The 5,858-nt window shown below is 46.7% G+C and overlaps 1 protein-coding gene across 1 annotated transcript in view; it reads right to left on the bottom strand.

Annotated features, from left to right (window-relative positions):
- Positions 1-5,858, bottom strand: part of LOC102374992 — a 372,914-nt gene that overhangs the window by 351,854 nt on the left and 15,202 nt on the right. The gene's annotated exons all lie outside the window — the stretch shown is intronic.

Genomic DNA, 5,858 nt, shown 5'->3' with positions numbered 1-5,858 from the left:
GGGCCCGCACTGTTTAACATCTTCATCAGTGACTCGGACGAGGGAGCGGAAACCACGCTGTCCAAGTTTGCTGATGACACTACGATGTGGGGTGAGGTGGACACACTTGAAGGGAGAGAGAGGCTGCAACTAGATTTAGACAGACTACAAAAGTGGGCAGATAAGACTAGGATGGGGTTCAATGTAGACAAATGCAGGGTGCTGCACCTGGGGAGAAGGAATCCACAGCATACATACAGGCTGGAGAGGTCCCTTCTTGAAAGCACAGAGGCAGAAAGGGATCTCGGAGTCATTATTGACTCCAAGATGAACATGAGCCGCCAATGCCAGACTGCAGCCAGCAAGGCCAGCCATACCTTGTCATGCATCCAAAGGTGCATCTCAAGCTGGTCCAGAGAAGTGATACTCCCCCTCTATGAGACTTTGGTCAGGCCGCAGTTGGAGTTCAAGAGGGATGTGGCCAGCCTGGAGAGGGTTCAGAGGAGGGCCACCCGCTTGGTGAGAGGGCAGCAGGACAGGCCCTACGAGGAGAGACTGAAGGACCTGAACCTGTTCAGCCTCGGCAAGAGGAGGCTGAGGGGGGACCTGGTGGCTGCCTACAAGCTCATCAGGGGGGATCAACAGCAAATAGGCAGAGCCCTTTTCTCCCCAGCACTACCTGGGTGACAAGGAACAATGGTAATAAGCTGATGGAGAATAGGTTTAGGTTAGAGATCAGAAGGCAATATTTTACAGTTAGGGTGGCCAAAATCTGGAACCAACTTCCCAGGGAAGTGGTCCTCGCCCCTACCTTGGGGAAATTCAAGAGGAGGTTGGATGATCACCTGTCCTGGGTCTCGTGTACCCAGTGTTCATTCCTGCCTGTGGCAGGGGTCAGGCTAAATGATCTGTTCAGGTCCCTCCTGACCCTAGCTACTATGAAACTATGAAACACTATACTCAGTGCTATAAAATACAGGACAACTCCCATTTTTAAGCATAACACAGACAATGGCAGGACAGTTGGAGCTGGCCCTCTCTAGGTGTCTGCATCCAAGCAGAACTGAGAGCTCACACACATTCATAGGTGGAAAGAATGGTTTCCTTTACACAGCATGGGCTCAGCAGAGTGGGAAAGCAGGCAAGTATCTGCTGCCACTATTGTAACAAGGGGCACCCGTGACATGTCTCTTAGCCTCTGACAAATCCCATGCACAAAGGGTTCCTATGATGCAAAAAGCAAGGGAAGTGAGTTAGGCAAGTCATAGCCATTCCTCCCCAGGTTGTTTAAGCAGCTGCAACTGCAGCTTGACCCAATATGGTTCATTTCCAAACCAAACTCATGCCCTTCAGAAATATTGTAGGAGCTTCAGGGCCACATCATGTGTGGCAACCCAAGTGACTGATTTAGCAGCATCTAGGATAGGGTCAACTCCACTGTCACCAGAGAACATGCCCCATCCTCCCTCCACCCTTCATTTTGAACTGTAACAAGAGGTACTTGGGATAAAAACTTCACTTGCTCCCTTCTCCTCCCTCAGCAAATCACCACATCTCTCAATATGTAAACAGGGTCTTTCAATACCTGGGATGGGCCAGCCCACTGATCACATGTGTGGGCTTGCAAACCTGAGCAAGTCACAGAGATCTGCTGGGAGAGGGGCAAGTGACAGCTGCCACTTGCATCACCACTGGATCCAGATTCAACCCAGGAACTTCCTTGAGGTCTGGCCTGACCTGGGTGGAGCCCTACAGTCTGGATCTGGCCTGGGGATGCAGACAAGTCTGACACCCCACTCTTAATAAAGAAGGAAGTATTTGGCCTAGATGAGCACAGCACCTGCAGTACTCTTACTGTGATGTGATCTATTCTATGCAAATATCATAAAACAATCCCGTCCTAACCTAGATCTCTACACAATGGTCCCTTTAACATCAATGAGCTAAATACAGATGATGAGAGTGAACTATATGAAGAGATTGAAATGGAAACCAAAAAATTGCTTATGTCTTTTAGGCACAGAAATAGCCTGAATTGCCAGGACACTGCAATCAGACAGCCTCTCTTAAGGGGTTCACTTCTCAGGTGTCTGGTGAGAGGATTGTATATGGAAATTTATCATTACTTACTTCTCTGCCTTTTTGAAGTCTGTTTGAAACATTCACAAGTGAGCTCCTCTCCTAGACTCAGGATATTGCTCATTTGTCCAAGCAATAAGAAACCCTTGGCCCCACCTTTAAAGGCAGTGCTTAGGTGACCAGAAGGGGTAGGGCTAGGCTGCATATAAGCCTGCATATAAGCCCATTATTAAGCCTAATGAAGAGTTTGGATTGCCCTGCCCTGCAGTCCTCTTTACCTATGTAACAGTCCCAGACTTCAAGATTTGGGTCTCTGTTGCTGCTGGGTGCTGCAGAGTTCTGCCCTTGTAGGCCATGAAAATCTTATTCCCCTGGGGACCCCACTCTTCCCTCCTGTTCCCTCTCACCATGCAGTTAATAGGGTTGGGGTTCCCTGTTACATGGGTATTATATAGAAACTGCATTCTACATGTTCTGCTCATTGAGCTGTAGAAGTTGTATTATATTAAATGAATTACTCTTCTACAAAGTCTTTATTATCTATGGCCATATCCTTTAACTGAATTATTTTTAATCCATTGTTATTGGGCACAGGTACAGTCTGTTATATATAACACCATTAGTTTATCATGCTGCTACTTTTCATTCTGCTGTATAAAGTAGTTTGGCAGGTCTGTTTACATGGGTCAGAAGAAAAAGGTTAGTGTCATATAAAAAAGGACAGATTTATAATCCTGAAACATCATCAAGGCAAATCCTATAGGGACATAGACTCCATTGCAGGTTGAATACCACCTGAATCTAAATATTTGAGATGATTTGGATGGATGTTTAATCTATCTCTGTTGATTATGATCTTATCATGCCATCAAAGTGACCCCATGATCACATGGGATCCTGGTTTTCTCTGATTAAAAAAAAAAGTCCACAATTTTCGGGTTAAAAAAGTAACCCAAAATCCACATTTTTCTGTGATTAAAAAGAACCACCAGTAATAGATAGATAGATAGATAGATAGATAGATAGATAGAGTGGTGTTTTATTTTGATCATGGCAAAATGGATTTTGAACTACTTTTTTAACCTGAAAATTGGGGATTTTTTTTAATCAGAGAAAACCAGGATCCCTGGTGATCACCAACTATGTAGAGGCATTTCTTGTGAACTTCACTTTGTAATGCATTGCTTTCCCATCAAATAGCATGTCTGTGACAATAAGGATTCTATAACTGAACCACGGCTGATGGAGGCAATTACTGGGTTCCTCTACAAAATATCTTCATTGCCATTCTCATCCTGCCACTTACTACAGAGCAACTGACATAGACCATGAGAACTGAAAACATCAGTCTACTGTTCTTTGTCCTGCCTCAGCCCCTGTGTTTCATTACCATGCAATAAAGTTGGTATAACAAGGGTGTGGCAGGCCAGTAGGAGGTGCCCGTGCATTGAGCCACCCACCTCACTACGCCCAAACACCTTTCAGGCTCCGAGTGCCTCCCTGGGGGCACCTCACGTCTGGCCGACCCCCTTCCTAGAGTATACCCACTTGCCTGGGGGTTCCACTGCCACCACCCAGGGCTGGACTTGATTCTGGCTCTGCGCACCCTGGGAAACACAGGCCTAGTAGCCCTCAAGGTTACTTGATTCACTTCAAGAACTTGGGATGCTTCCCTCAGTCAGAAGCACAAGTAGTGGTCTCCCTTAGTCAGCCGAACCAAGGGGACCCCAAAGCATAATCTAGACCCACTCCCAATAAGTCTCCCACACTAGGTACAAAGGAAAACTTCATTGGTTACAAGGAGTAGGGTTGCAATAGGGTACAGGGTAGAGCAATATCAGAGAAATCCATAGAGCAAACTGGCATGGCTGGGTAGCCTTTGGTCACGCTTCTGAGTTACTGCAAGTTATATACCTAGTTAGATCTCAGGTAGCTTACTCACAAGTATCATCCAGAGGCACGTGGAGATTCCCTCTAGAGGCAGGCAGTTCCTTGATCATGAGTTTTGAGAGAGAGAGCAAGTTTCAGATGGTCCAGCTCTTCTCTCTCTCTGAGCTTTCCTTGTGGCTGCTGCCCCCTCCTCCTGGGCCGTTCTTAACTTATATAGCCCTTGTGACCTCATTTACCTGGTCCAATGGAGGCCAGCACCTGTTGGCTATCAGACAACCAATTTGAAATGCATCACTAGTTGCTGGGCAGACTGGCAGTTCCTAGCACCCCAGGGAACAAGTCCCTCACCCAGGTATGTGATGCCAGTCACATAGGCAGAGGGAGCAGGTTTCCCCCCTCCCTCAGGAATGTATCCAGCTCAGGTTACCTAAAGAAATAGGGTAAGGTGTGTAACCTCTGCTGGGCCCATCCTAACCAAATGGTCACAGAGCAGAGTTTATGGGGAGAAACAGAGGTGGCCTTCTGCCACAAAGGGTTCCATAGAAAATCTTGATGTTACATCTCCACAGAGGACACTGAAAGGACTGGCATGTGGCAGCTACTACTGCTATGAGATTGTCCACATCTTTTTAATATCCTTCTATGACACTTCTAAACTGTTCTCAGTGGTGGCAGGTAACAGAACAAGGAGCAATGGTCTCAAGTTGCAGCAAGGGAAGTTTAGGCTATTGATTAGGGAAAACTTTCTCACTAGGACGGTAGTAAAGCATTGAAACAGGTACCCAAAGATGTTGTGGAATCTCCATCCTTGGAGGTTTTTAAAAAGATACTAGCTACACAAAGCCTTGACTGGGATGATCTAGTTAGGGATGGTCCTTCTTTGAGCGGGGGGGGTTGAACTAGATGACCTCTTGAGGTCCCTTCCAACCCTAAGTTTCTATGATTATTGAGCATTTGGCAATTGGTACCTGCTCAATAACACAGAGAGCTCATTTCCCAGAGTTTGTACAATGGAAAGGTCATTTTAAGACATGCCTCTCATATCTGGTGTTTATTGTTCCTCTTCTGCCTGGAAGGGAGCAGCAACTTCCAATGAAGCCACCTTCCCCAAGTCAAGAAGAGATCCAAATCACAATTTATATGGTAAAGTTTGAGAAGGGACCAAGGGGGTTACAATATCCCTGAGTTGCTTAAAACACGTGAGAGCATTGTTGTGCTGTAATTTCAAAGGCTTTACCAGACCATGTGGTACACACACAAGTATCAGCCCCGGTGATTAGAGTAATGTTCTTCTGCCTCTGTCTAAAAAAGTTGACGAAACCAGTGCAGTAACCAGAAATATTATGTTACGGTCCATACCAGGGAAAGCCTTTGCTTGCATACTAATGTCTTGAATCAGCAATAAATTCCATGAAAAAGGCTTATGAATACCCGCTCAAGAGCTGCCTTAGCATGAGCATCTGGTGGTGGGCGTGGTGAGGGTTCGTCAGACCACTGAGAGGGACCTTGATCACCCCGAAGAAGACCCCTGAACTCTCTTGCCATGACTTTGAATGTATTTTCAGTAGAGGGGTCTTCTGTTGAAGGTCCCTTGGGGTCGGTCGCTCCCCTGGATGGGTATTTGTGGGGCTCCATCTCTCCTACATCTCTTCCCTACCCCAACCTCCAACCTACGGTGGGTCACTTAATCTTATTGCGGCCATCTCCCTGGTCTAGATGATCTTCGGTCTTCACGCCTTCTCTGGGACTGGTTGTTACCTTTGTTCCTGTTGGCAGGCTACAGGCCTGCTGGATTCGCCTCTCTTGGCTATTTCTCCTGCTATTGCCGGCCGCTTGCTGAGCCTCATGAGCACCCCCGGTGTTGGGGTGTCAGTCGGATCTCCTCAAGGTGGACTTAATCACTGAACCGC

Source organism: Alligator sinensis, unplaced genomic scaffold, assembly GCF_000455745.1.
Source record: "Alligator sinensis unplaced genomic scaffold, ASM45574v1 scaffold694_1, whole genome shotgun sequence".
Taxonomy (NCBI): Eukaryota; Metazoa; Chordata; order Crocodylia; family Alligatoridae; genus Alligator; species Alligator sinensis.
The sequence above is the reverse complement of the archived record's forward strand: the minus strand, read 5'-3'. Positions and strand labels throughout refer to the sequence as shown.